A 14,866-nucleotide genomic window follows, 5' to 3' on the forward strand; every position below is an offset into this window, starting at 1 on the left:
CAAACAGTGTCAGAGGAGAAATTAAACAAAATGCCACCAAATACATTTGACACAGATCTGATGGTCATTTCCCACTTTTTAAATTCTTTAAGGAAAATCATGAGTTTTGGCTGAGAGGCAGTTCAGCCTGGGTGATAGTCCATGTGCAAACAAAATGTCATTACTGGGGGAAACATGAGCTGCAGGGAGGTTACATTAATCATTTTCAAAAAAGTTTTATGGCTCTTATGGTTGATATATTTCTGTAAAACTGTGACTAGGCGAAATAGCTTATTAGCAATTTAAACTTAATGTTTTTTTTCTACATTTCTAATATAAAAAAAAATTTGCATCCTGATTGTGACTTACATATGTTTTGCTTCCCATGCTCTATTTGATGGCTGTTATTTGAGGATTTTCAAAAAAAAAAAAATCAGTACAAGATCGTCTAGACACTTAGGTATCAGATGTCCACATAACATGGCTTATAGGAGCTCCCAGTCTTCTTAACGTACCTAAACAGCAGCCGTGAGCTTTACAGTCTCACATTAACGACAACACCAAATACCACAGCCTGTGTTTAAGCCGTAAACTGTAAATGAGGCAGCTCAGAGTGTGTGTGTGTGTGTGTTTGTGTGTGTGCAACAGTAAGAACTATACTAATAGCTTTTTAGCAGTTTGTAATAGAGACACAGTTTTTACTGCATGTGTACCAAAGTGTGTGCCACGTCTTTGAGAGTGAGTGAGTGTGTGTGTGTGTGTGTGTGTGTGTGTGTGTGTGTGTGTGTGTGTGTGTTTATGGGCTAATTAGGATTTGAGTTACACCATAATTAGTTTTGTGGCATTCCCACAGCACAGCGTATCGTGTTACGGCTCATATGCATAATTAGGGAAAATAAACATTCAGGGCTTTGGTTGGCTGTTATGAATCTTTCAACACTTTCCTTGTTTCCCCCCTCTTTCTCTAGGCCCTCCTCTCTCCTCTTACTCCTCTTGTTTTGCCTATCTCACACACCGACACGTTATCTTCCCTTCTTCCAGTTTTTCCAGTGATAAAAAGGTGAGAAGTTTGTTTCTATCACATCTACAGGAAAACCTGGCTCTGCATCAAAACAAAAATACACACACACACGGACATCCATAAACATTAAGATAGAAAGCAGAGTGCCCATAAAGATCTAATGGAGGATCAATATAGACGTAGACATGGGAGGTAGAGTAAATAAAATGTCTTTTACAGTGTCAAACCCTCTCTCTCACACACACACACACACACACACACACACACACACGCTTCTCATTCATACGTAAAATTTTAAGGTAAGACAGCTATCTTCTCTGGTTCTAATTTTAGCATACACGTCTAGTTTGGGAGATAGTTGTAGTGAGTCGACACCTAAACTTGTCTAGAGCGCCTCCTCTGGCACTGGATGACTGACACTGTCCAAGCAAGTAACAACAGTAAGGGGCAGTACACATTTTTGCGCTCTGAAATTAATTGTTTTCAATGCGAGGCACAACGGCTGCGTGCTGAGATAAACCAAGCTCAACTTTTGGAACGCAGCAGTGCGCACTGCACGTCATGTGACGAGGAACAACCAATTACAGCTGACAGATACATTTCCCTTCTTACGTGAATATCAGTCTGTGATAAATATGGAAATGTTGATCATGTTAGTGCAAGGCAGCCAGAGCTTTACATCTGTCCCATGGACGATAGGCCTACACACTTATAAACATCACCTGGGAGAAAATCAGCTCTGCACTCAGGATAGGATTTCATCTAAATAGGCTAGGATATGGTGCTTGTTAGGGTTGCTTAGCAACCTCAGACACAACCCGCTGCTGCGACTTTGAAAGCTGGCAAAAAGGGCACAAAAGCAGCACCCAAGGCCTGACCGTGCGTTATCCAAGCGGTAAAAGAAGCGGCATGTGTACGGTCCCTAATGAGGTGTTCACACTACAAGCATCATCATCACAATACAGTATTATACTGATTATTTGGACAACAAGTCAATATTTGCTGATATTGTTAAGTCTGCCATGATACAACTTCGATTCAATTCAATTCAGGGCCTGAAATTAATATGAGACAATATCAGTAAATGTCTTTTTCTAGGCTGCTTACCATTATCTGCCTGGTGCTAGGCCGCTACCACTGTTTGAGTGTTTAGGGTGGAGGTCAGCTCGGATGGAAATGGTGACACAAATGTCACTTCATGACATGTTACAAATCAAAGTTGAGCTGGCCTTTTTACAGCACTCTAAAGAAGAGTTGCCCAATCATGTTTGTTTCTAGCTGTGGCAATGTGTTAATTAGCTAAGTTAGCTAACGCACTGCTAGCGTTCTGTGTATAACAATGCACACAGGGCGGCTAAATGTGATGTTAAAGTGGGGCTCACACATTCATCAAAAGCACAGATTTTTTTTTTGACCAAATACAAACTTTGGATGACGTTCAGTTGAGGGACTTTGTTGCGAGTGGCAGACACACACAAGCCCAGGACGACATAACTGCGTCAACAAAGAGCTTGAGCACCTCTTCAAGATCAACTCAGTGACAATGTAGCTGGCCAAGAGCTCATCACACATTTGTGATAGGACAACATAGAAACATTTTAATCATAAAGCAGGCAGTATTGGTGTGGGAACGTTGGTTATGTCTTGCTGTTGAAAATGAAAAATAACCCTTTTCCCTCTCTGCCGTTAATTTTCCTTCTCTGCCACTCTGTTTCTCTCAGCTCGTCCTGAGTGAACACAGTATTTTAATATTGGTGCTGCACAGCAGACACATGATGTCAATCCCACTATTTATTATGTTTATTTTGCTCTCTCTCGTCATAACATACTGGAAATGTCAGCCTCAGTTTCTTGCTATGTGTCTCTTGGCTGGACATTAAAAGACGTTACAGCAAGGACTCTATTTTTCCTCTGTGTGTGCTTATGTGCGTTTATGTGTATTTGCGTGTTGCTGACAGACTTTTCTTTACACTTCACACTGACATTGACATTAGCCATTTAGATGTGTGTGTATTTGTGTTTCTCCAGAATCACGGGCCATGCTCACTTTGCTGCAGCTGACGTGTGTATTTGTTTGTGTATGTACGAGTGTGTGTGCGCGTCTGCCGCCATATTTACAAATCTCTCTAATGAGAAATTATTGAGGTGCAGCACTGAATTTTCTTTGCCACAGTCAATTTATTTTTCGAGGTAACATGTTCGTATTTTAAAACCGCTTGTTGCTCGACAGATGAAGTTAAATTTCATAGCAAGTGAAAAGTTATCCTCCTCCACCCCCATCTGTCCACTCCTTGGAGTTGTGTTTACAAGGTTGATTTTAAAATGGTTGTGACCTGCGGGTGTTTATAAGGCAAGTTTAGCTCGTGAACATCTAAGAAGTCACAGAAACAGACTCGCTACAGGGGAAGAAATTAGTTCCAGAGAGAAGGGGGGAGGAGAGGGAGGGAGAGGGTAAGGTAAGGAGAGGGGAGGACAATGGAAAGATGAGGAGGAAAGACGGAGCAGGAACAAGACTTTATCATGTCTGTCTGCGTTTGTGTAATCATACCAGAATCAAATATGGATCTGTCGTGAAGCAGCAAGACAATATTCCTTTTGATTTTGGTGTTATCTCGCGCACAAACCCCATTAATAATGTCATACAACTAGAAATTAAAAGATATGCAGGCCTGTGTAGTAGAATGCACATGTATGTGTCTGCATGTCCGTGTGTTAGGGGTGCTTGTGTGAGGCGTGCAGACTTGCAGATTTCTGGCTGGACACAGAGCAGATCTCTAGAACGTGCTAAATGACTGACTTGTTGATAATCAGCCTGCCATTAAAAGTGTCGGGGTTTACATGTGTGTGCAAAAACCATGAACAAGCTGGTAGCCACATCTGCGCAGAGGGGATTACTACTTTTCTGTTAAGCACACACACGCTCCTTCTTGCCCATTTATGCCTTAAAGTATGCCCCTAAATGTAACACTTTGTGTGCAAACTAAAACAAGCAAACTCAACTCTTTATTTTTGGTAATTTTCAACCTGCACCCTCTTTTCCCAAGATTTTCTGTCAAAGTGACTAATAGAGACAACAGTTTTTCTCATTGGTCCAGTATTGAGCGATACCCCTACAGATAGCAGTGGCAAAAACAGGCTGCAATGTAACCGTTCAGTGCATGTTCGTCAATTAACGGCCACTAAAAGTGCTTGTTTTTTCCACTGGCAGATTCAGATTGTTATTCTAACATTATGGAAAGCATTCCTTCTGAAACAGACCTTTTTGTTAAAGAGTAAAGTTCTTTTTGTTTAACCAGGAAAACCCCCAAAAACACTTTCGTCAAACCTACCAGACTCCATTTAAATAAACAGTAATTTTATTATTGTAAAACACAATTCATTCAAAGTCAACAGACAAAATAAAACTCACAAAAAACATTTTGGTTTGTCTTTACACTGTTTCAACAATCACCAACTATGCTTTGGTTGAGACAAACCCCAAATTCAACCAGTTAGATGTGAAAATATGCTGCCTCTATACACGCTAAAATGACTGTTTATTTGAATGGAGTCTGGTGGGCTTGGTGACAGCGATTTCAGGGCTGTTTCTGGTTGAACAAAAAATAAAATGAATAATAATAAAAATGTCTATCTTAGAAGGGATCCTTTCAGACACTTAAAATAATAATCTGAGCCTGTTAGTGGCAGAAAAAAGCACTTTAAAAGGACAAAAACTGACATATGACAGGTTGAAAAATGCTGAAATTACCCTTAAGCTCATTGAAAAACAGTTCTCTTACACCTTTGCATTTTAAAAAGTAGATATTAAATAGTTTTTAAATGCACAGATGCATGTTAGATTTTAAAAATAAACCAATGAATCTAAATACGTTGCTGAGATGACATTAATTAAATACGTAATACATAATTATTATCACATTGTCTTATCTATAGATCATATCAACATGCTTTCAAAACTTCATTTACACCATGTTGGAATTTTATCTGCCTATACTATAAGACGTGGTGGTGTAGACGTATATGTTTTCAGGACAGCCCGTTTGGTCTAGCAGGATTAGTCCATCACAGAGAATGAATTGGACGGATATGAAGTAGTTAATTTGAGCCAAGGTCACGTAAACACAACCCAATAGAATGGATTTGATTTCTATCAAACTCACCAGGGACAGATACACTTAACTCTACCTACACACACACACAACCACGCACACTTTAACAGCAGACATACAAACACAGGAGCACCTGTAAAAGCTGAGCATTTAAGTGTAGTGATTATTTCCACAGAGAGTTGTGAAGGGTAAAGAAAGAAAGTCAGGAAGAGAAAACTCCAACAAACATACTGTAGACACACACGCACATACAGTCATTGCTGAGCCCATTTCGTTCAACAGCTGCACTTCCTCATGGCTCCGACTCAGCACATTTCCATCAACCACCTCTGCCAGACCACAACACACTCCAACAACAGCCCACTTCAACACACACACAGAGCTGAGTGCATTAGCTGTGTAGATTAATGAAAATGTCTCGCTGAACAAGGAAGAGAATACCTTGCAGTGTGAAATTGCTTGCAGACTGCGTGTCTGTCAGAGGCGAGAACAGCATGTTTCATCTCAAACCTTGTTTCTCACTGCTACCACCACTGCTACTCTCTCTCTTTCCTCGTCTCTCCTTGCTTCACGCTCCCTCACCAGCCATTCATTTACACTTGTCAAGAGGTAGCCATTAAGCCCAAAAGCCTGCACCGAAATTTTATTACAAAACCATTTGTATTCCTGAAAGAAAAATAAATCCAGCGTTCCCTCCGACTGCATTAAGGCCGCGGTTTGGTGATTTGTTTAGGTTGATAACACTCACGGCCCAGCAGCCACTCAAACACTGCTGTGACTGGAAAATAACTAGACCTTCTTTCGGTCTTCCTTGCTTGCTTTCTTTCTGTCGTAGGGGCCATACAAAGGCCCTTGTCTGAATGTTAACCAGCTGGCTGTAACATAAAGTCATACTTTATTTGACTTCTATTAGGAGAACAAGACATCTAATGAAGGGAGCTGTTTATGCACTGTGGGTCTATATGTCTGTGAAGGAGAGAGGAAAAGGAGAAAGAAAGGGAGGTGGAGAGCTAGTCTCAATAAAGCAGTTGGATTTGCTCAGAGCTCTCGTAAAAGCAAGTGGGCCCAATCAAAATGACCAGGAGGGAGAGGGCTAACAGGGCAGATCATGTCCCAAAAGTGTCCCACTGGTTGTTGGTGCTTGTGTGCCAATATGTGCAGATTTTCTTCTGTTTATGCAGATGTATTAGGGTCAGTGTGTGCTCTTATTCTTGTATATCTATCGTCCTGGAAGGAGAAATCCACTGGAGTGTTTCTTCATTCAGCGTTTCACCCCAGAGCTACAAATTCTTCCCCCCTCTGTTCAAAAACTTGAGCCTGATTTCCAGACTATTTGTCTGGCTGTTTTCATGGTCGCGGTGATTTCATGACAGTATCCATACGCAGGCGCGGGCGGATTGGGGTTTTATCTTCCTGACATAGTAGCAATTGTACAATGTGATGGCCTTGGAAAAGTAATGGCTATTCACATGGAGCTGCCAAAATGAAACCCAACTCTAGATGACTGGGAGAATGTTCCCACATCTCTTGTTAAATTGTCTCTGTCTGCTCATTCATTTTGTGCAATTGTTTCTCTTTTTCTCATTCTTTTCTTCCCTCTTTCTTTTGCTCTTGGCTCCCTCTCTCTCACTCTCTCCATTGGGCTTTGTTTGAAGTCTGCTTTAGGCTAGTAAAGGGACCCCCCTGCCCTTCCCGTGGTAGTATAAATGACAGCTAGTGAAACACGATACACTGGCCCACCATTAAAAAAAAAGGCCATGATAGCCATGCCGCTTACTCTGTTAATCAAATTCGCCGTAATTGTCATCTGAAGATTTTAAAGGATGCAGAGGGGAAACCATAAGACGAACCTCTGAACCTGAAGCCCTGAGGTCGGCGTTAGTGTGTGTGTCAGTGTCTTCAGGGATCGTCTGAGAGTTTGTATATGGTCACGCTGAGTTAAGGAGCTGTGTCTGAGTTCTGGATGGAGAGTCTCCTTAGGGAGCCCATCGTCCACCCACTCTTTGTCTCTCAGTCTGGCTGTCTGTTTCCATGTCAAATCCTCCCACCCATTCTGTCTGTTTTTACTTTTTCTTTCTCTCATCCTTTAACTGGCTCCGTCACTGGCCTCATTTTCAACTTTGACGTAAAGGCAAAATTTACCACAACAGTTATGAGAAGTGTCTTGTGTTTTGAGCTATTTTAAGACCAAAAGTGACACAATAAAATAAGTCACTCTTCTTTGCAAAGGCTACTTACTTTAACTAAAAGAAAAGGTTAGAAGAGGGTTTGAGAGGACAGCAGTGGTTATGCAAGTTGTTTTATTCAAGTGTATCTCATCTATTTTCCTATAGAGAAGACATATAAAAAAGATGCAACAATGAAAGAAGATTAGACAAACTGTTACATTACTTAAACTTAATTATCTACGCCAGGCGTAAACCTGTGGGGATCATGTATTTGCTTGTGTGTGTGTATCTGTTGTTTGCTGTTAATCTCCCAAACTACTGGACCAATCAGCCTAATATTTGCACATTAATGACTATACACTCAAGGACCTTGTGTGGTTGTGGTGATTCACTGTCGTTGAATAACCTGTTTTATTGACAGTTTTATACCGTCACTGGCAATTGATTACTCACTCGTCTTAACCAGCTGGTAGGGGCCCACAAGTTTTCCTGAAATCTACTTCTCAACAAGCCTTACCGAGTTTGTTGCATGCCACATTTTGGCCTTAAAAACTGACATCCATAGAAAAGTTTGGTCTTTTTTTGAGCGGGATCGTCTGCAGATTAATTCCATACCCAATATAATGCACAAAAGAAAGGGACGATGCGAGATTAATAAATCAGCAGTTTTTGTTATCTTCGCCACAAGCTAATCTGATCTCCCACTTAAACTCCTCCACTGCCAGTTTGACATTATTGCCACTAGACTGAAGAAACCTACACCTGACCCTCTAATTTTAAACAGAGTCCAAATCTGAGGTCCTTTTATTTATTTATTATTATAATTTATTATATCTATATTTCATGCCTAGTTATTTAAGTTTTTTAAGTCTAATTTTGAAATCTTTAATCTGACTCTTTTTCCTTGACTGCTGTAACACTGGAATTTCTCAATTATGGGATCAATAAAGGTGTATCTTATCTTATCTTATCTTATCTGTCTGTCTCTATCTCTTACCTGTCAGTAAGCGGAATCAATTTGCTCTGTGCAATGCGGTGCAGCTTCATCACAAAAAGACGAGATGCACGTATTTCTCAGGCACTTTCGAAACAGGCTGCGGCACTTCTGCTGGAATTGTCTATGTGGCCATGATTAGCTCAGGCAGCTGCCTGGTGAAGATCTGCCCTTTTCGAGTTTGTATATTATTTCGGTAAAATATTATACAACATCTACATCATACTATATATATATATATATATATATAACACCCAAAATATTTCCTTTTTAACCTATTATGCAAGCAGTGTCAGGATATTTCAGGTTTTAGAAATCTCATTTTAGAATGAAGCTCCAGATTTTTGAGACCACGCCACTGCACGCTTTGACCGTTTTTCACATCCCAGCTCAACCACTATCCCAAACCAACATGTGGCTCTTCAATCATCTGAAGTCTGACTGGTTCTGTAGTGGAGTGGGAGGAGGTGTATGATCTCTTCTGGATGGCTCTAAATAGCAACAACTGATTTCTTTTGCCTCACGCACAATGTGTGAATCCTGTGTTGTGTAACTGTCTGATAATGTGTCAGCAGTAATTAACCAGGTCAACCATGTTCCACACCTGCTGTGTAAAAGGCATATCTGATGCTGCATGATGAGTAATGATGATCTCTGAGTGTTTTGACACTGAAAACAATGCTAAATTGTCCCCTGTGAGTCAAACTGGAAATGTGAGTGCACATTAGTCTGCTGTTTTAATACCACACAATGAAGAGTTAGGGGAAGAATTAAACAAAGAGGATGACAACCAATCAAGGATATGAAACACATGATGGCGCCAATAAATGACATGTGGTTTCGCTCTTCTTGTGCCACCAGGAATCCACCCAGCGAAATGAAGTCGAAAGAGCAGACTCCCATTGGACAACCGGCATGACTTCACATCACTCAGCGAGCGTTTCACAGTGTAACAGACCGTATTACAGCACCAGGCAAATATGCACTTTATCGCCTACTCAAGTCTTTGATTTCCCTTTCTGCTCCATTTGGATTGACATAAATTGTGCAATATGGTAGCCTTGATTTCAGCTCCAGGCGGACAGGCAGCTGGCTGGAAGGGGATAGGAGACGGTGAGAGGAGTGTGGGGTCAGTAGACTACAGAAATTTAATTCTGTTCGTCCCAACTGAAGCATTTGAATCGTGACTGCGTTTATGTGTGTGTAGGTGCATGTCAATTCGCACCCATGAGCTACTGACCACACGTTTAACAAGGCGTTCCAGTGATCCTGCACGCACAAGTGCTTACCCAAAGTCCTGACCTTCTTGCACTGATACTTTCACTGCTGATATAAATACCACACACACAAACATGCGCACACACGGCAGCAACGATGCAGGTAACTTAATCCTCATTGTCCTCCATTCTCTTCATTGGCTGATGCCTGTCACATGTCTGTGCTCTAAACCAATCAGATCCCACAGCCTTAATGATACAAAGGATATTTTTATACCAAGCACTTGTTGTTGAGAGGCCTTCTGTAAAAATTGTGTTAGGGTGGATGTGGGATCATATTGGGTTGCAGTGTATGCATCTGTGCGTATGCATGTGTGTGTGGTTTGAAACTGGATAGGTCAGAGAAGCCTGCGCTAATATGTCCTAAAGAATGCTTATGACGAGGTGCTAACTCGCAGTGATTGCAACTGCTGGTAGCAGAGAGAAGGAGCGAGAGAGAGCAAGAGAGAGAGAGTGCTCCGGTTTTATTTGGGTGACTGTGGAAAGGTCCCATCATGCTTCATGTTGACAGGACATTTGTCAAATTGAAGTGATGCAACCTCCCTGAGTCCTCTCTGTCACGTTGCATGTCTCCAGTTACCCCGATATATTACTCGTTGGAAAAATTGATTCAAACATTTGGACAGCCTGACATTCACATGATTGGGTAAATAAACTTTATGTTTACATTAAATCTATGGGTTTACAAAGTTCATCTGACATAAGTGATTCAAAATAAAATAATTTTATCCCTCCTTTACGTGCAGTAGACATACATTGTTCCAGATAACTGAGCTGACTACTTGTGCACCCCACAAGAGTGGATATTAGGACAGACCTAGAGCTTGTTCAGTCTAAGTTGGCATGCTATAGTCCCGTGTCCAGGTACATTGCGTTTTCCTTTCAGAGTTTAAATTCTCTAATGCATTGCACACCTTTAACATGCTTGGCCAGAGTCTGTTTTATTCCATGTGTTCTTCCTTGCTTTCAAAACCTTCCTGATCAATCGTATGTGGGTGTGGGGTATGAGTGTCTGACGAATACGTGACTTCTCAGTTTTAACACAGTCGGTTTATTAAGTTTGTAGGTACTCCGTAGTGTTGCAGTGTAAGTCATTTAGAGAATAGCAGAGCCAGTACATAGTATGTGTGTGGGTGTAGGGAGTGTGTGGTAGCGCAAAAGAGAAAGAGTGGGGGTAATGCAAAGAGACAGTGTGGCGAGGAAAGCAATAACAGCATGGGAAGACCAGCGCAAGCTTCCTGTGTCTTGTTTCCCATCTGCTAATTGGAGTGACAGGGCTCTGGAGTGTGTACAAACTGCAACCGTGGAGATAACACTAGTGTTATACACAAAAACGAACTGTAAATACAACTTACAATATGTACAAAGCTAACTGTGAAAAGTGAAGTAACTAACTTAAGGATGAAAAAGCACTGTGATCACTAAGGTTGGAAGTGAGGGTAACATTACTGTAGAGCTGACAGGAAGTAAACAGACGTGCAGATCGTAAAATGTGTGTACCTCTCACTAAATTACGCAAGTAGAAAATTTCCCAGGTTACGCTGCCACCTAGTGGAGATCTGAAAACACTACAAAGCGCTAAACTGACAACAAAACAAAAGAACAACAACAAAAAATGATTAGCCATGTACTGGCTTATGTGGCTCGTAAACGATCTGCAATCGGTACTGGCAGCAAAAAAAACATGATTAGGGCCTCTAACTATGGACAGTCTGGTCTGAGATTTGGGTGTGTTTTGCTCGTAGCGGCTAATGCTGCTTCAAGAAGCTTGCCTCAAGCAGAGACGAGGAACAGGCTACCAAGGTCTGGCAAGCTAACTTCTTTCTAACTCCACAGCCCCAGATTATTTTCATTTTCATAAATGTAGTCTTCAGCCCCAACCAGCACTGACTCAAGTGACATCACTTAAGGCAATTCAACAGACTTCACACAGGAAGTCGTTTCTGGAGCCAGAAAAGGCTTCATACAACTTTTCTCACATATGCAGTAGTGCTCCCCAAGACCTGAAAACAGACTTTGATGGGCAATAAGTCATTAGGGGCCTTTGTTTAAAGTGATTTTAGTACAGTTAAGGGGCATTATTTGGCATGATGCAGTCTCTTGCATGGCACCTTTGTGTTTATTTATGCCTTTATTAATTAACAGCATTGTGAACTTGTTACTGCTGGTGGATGATAAAGGATTCGATCATCAGTTGCCGGATGCTCTCTTCAGTTCTGCGTCCCATATACAATAGGTGACTATTTGCTGCAGCAGTACTGAAACTGTTATGTGGTCACAGCTCTGTGTTTATAGAGTATACAGTGACTCTGAATGCGGGTCAGCCAATCATAGTAAAGGGCTGGAAGTATCCGTTCTATAATTTAACATATATGTTGACCCAGGTCAGTCTACTTAAGAACATGCTCTGGAATTCTTTATGTGTGCAGCACTAAATGAGGATATTCCCCAAAAATATATGTGCCTGGGGTAGAATAGGTACTTTACAGCTGTAAAATTAATCTAAAACTTCCCAACTCATCGACTAGTGTGTGCTGGGAACGTATCCACTCTCACTAATCTCACTGATGGGTTAACACACTCTGAAAGGCTCCTTACAGTGCTGGTAATTGAGGAAAAACCTTCATAGCAAACTGCCACCGCTGTGTTAACCGCATGGAAACATGTGTGTACAGTACGTCTGTGTGCATTTGTATGTGTCTGTGTGTGAATGGCCAGTCAGCATTCAGACCGACCCTGCGTATTAAGAGTGGAATTTATGTAAAAGTTCTCATATTCGGCAGTCATTTCCTTTTGATGTTCAAGCTCACTGTTTCCAGGCAGGAATTTTTGAACTCTGGAGAGAAACGGAGGGGGTAATGGAGCGAAGGAGAAAAAGAAAAACAAAATTGGTAATTTTCTTCATGAAGCTGCAAAGGCAAACCTTCTTCATAACCACACCCTTTGTCCACATGTTCTCTCTTGCCTAACCACTCATGTTTTGATGCCATTTTCCTCCTCTGTCTCTCTTATAATTGTCGAACTCTATTATACTTCGTTTATTCATTTTTAGGATTAGGTTTGTGTGTGTGTTAAAGACATCCCTGCTCTGTTTGCATACTTAACTTAGTTAGGATAAATGGCTACACAGGCACAAAAACACCCAACATTCATTCCTGGTGTAAGGAATTAATGAAAGAGTAGTTTCATTGCATCCTAATTCACATTTATTGACAGAGCTAATGCAATCATGTCTGTGCATGTTTGTTTTTCTTACTTTTTAAACATGCCCGTTAAGTGTCTGCTGCCTGCTTCGTGTACGTTTGTATTTATGTGTGTAAGAACGTGTCTGTCCACGTCTGCATTTCATTGTGTGCATACATGCATTCAGGCGTGTGTCTGTGTTTATCGATATAGCTAATGGATTTTCTGCTGGCCCAAAGTTTGTTTGTTCAGTAACCCAATATGGCAGTCGGTTTATAAGGCAAGCCTTCAGAATAGAAGCGTGACTCATGACTCTGTCTGACACAACCGTCGATGACCTGACACCCATATCAGGTAGCAGGAGAGAGAGGGAGAAATGAGAGGAGAGATTGTGATGATCGATAGACCATCAGGACGACATCTTAACCTGAAGAGTGGGAAATGAAATATTTGAACTGTGGAAAGAGAGGCAGGTAAATTAAGACACACAACGAGAAAGAATGAGAAGTAAAAAGCGGGATGTATATCAGAAGTATGTTTTTCTCAGCCCTGGACCAGAGGTCGTGTTTTCTTTGCTGACTAATTATTTAGCAATGACTTAAAAAGTCTTAAGTCTGTCCATCATTTTGACAGATTAGAACACTAAGAGTGACCTAATGTAACGTAAAGTAATTGACACCCCCCGTGCAGTTGGTGGCATATGCACATCAATTAGCTATTGCCTAGTCTCGATCTTACATACATGACCTTATTGTCTAGCAGGCTTGAGCTGAAGAGGTTACTCCTTTGCTTTAGCCATCGCACTGGTAGGCTATATCGCTACATACCATTGCAAAATGCCACAGCAGCTGAGTGTCTGAGGTTTCATTCAAATGCCCAATAATCATGATGGCGTTGATAAAAGAAGTGAGAAAAGCAAGGCTGGTCGGTTCATTGTCGGCTTGGTTAGCACAAACTAAAACAGAGGCAGCTGCTAATATCTGACACGAGATGTCAAACAGTCCCAACAGCCTCATTCCAAAACAGAAAAGGCTGGACTCTGTTGTTACATCTCTTAATAACCACTTCTAACAGTAAGCCTGGTCAAAGTATGTGTGCGGGTGGACTCTCGCAAACTGTCCTTGGCACGGAGCTCACACTCTAACTATTTACATGTAACTAGTTACTCCACTGGGTAATACAGATAATGTTAATCGGCCAGCGGCGGCTAAAATTACAACACTGGGTAATACAGAATTTTTACGACCCTGTCCGTCAAAATGACAGACAACAAGAGAGTCTACCGCAGCCTCAGCCCTGGACCCTAAAAATCCGATTACATTACACATGAGGATGAAGGTCACATCTGGATAAACTGACCTCAACAAACAGGCACACACAAACATAACTTCTCATTAGGTATTTCTATAATTGGCAGACGCGCAGATGGCTGCAGACAGTGTTACACAAGCCAGATAGTCGGACTGTCCAGCAGACATACGAGTACAGAACATATGATTTCCACAGAGACACGTCTCCCTCTCTTCCTTTGTACAAGTTGACTTTTCTGTCTACCTTAAGGTTCTCTCTCTTCTTCTCATTCTCTACCCTTGCTACATGAAAGGAGACTGTGAGACATTTCTGACTCATGAAAGGGATTTGAGCTGAGCCCTCAATAAAATCCTGCATGTCCAATGGTGACTGGGAGTTTGAAAGGAGCTCTTGTGTGATTAACTGAGATGAAACCATGGCTGCTGAACAGCATCTGGATATGAACGCAGGGAACTGGCTATGAAGTGAGATTAAATTGAGCTTTATGTGGACAAACATATAGATATCTATGCATTGACTGCTCATGCAAGCATCAAAGACAGACTTAAGAGCACTTGGACACCTCTGTAATGATTCTGAAATGCCATTGTTGAAAAAGGACCACAGCACAATGAGAGCTGAACCAAAGTGTTAAGGGAAACATAGCACTATCTTGGTTACGAGTTTAGCTGGACTTAACTGAAGTATAATCTTCCTCAAATCCAAAAGCAGCAGGACTGGGTCGCAATTGTTACTCTCAACTATTATATATTAGCAATCAGTGCCGGCTCCCATGCAATGGCTGTTCAGGTCTTAGATGTTATTTTAATGTAGTTACGTAATGA

The sequence above is a fragment of the Epinephelus fuscoguttatus genome, linkage group LG16, assembly GCF_011397635.1.
Source record: "Epinephelus fuscoguttatus linkage group LG16, E.fuscoguttatus.final_Chr_v1".
Lineage (NCBI taxonomy): Eukaryota > Metazoa > Chordata > Actinopteri > Perciformes > Serranidae > Epinephelus > Epinephelus fuscoguttatus.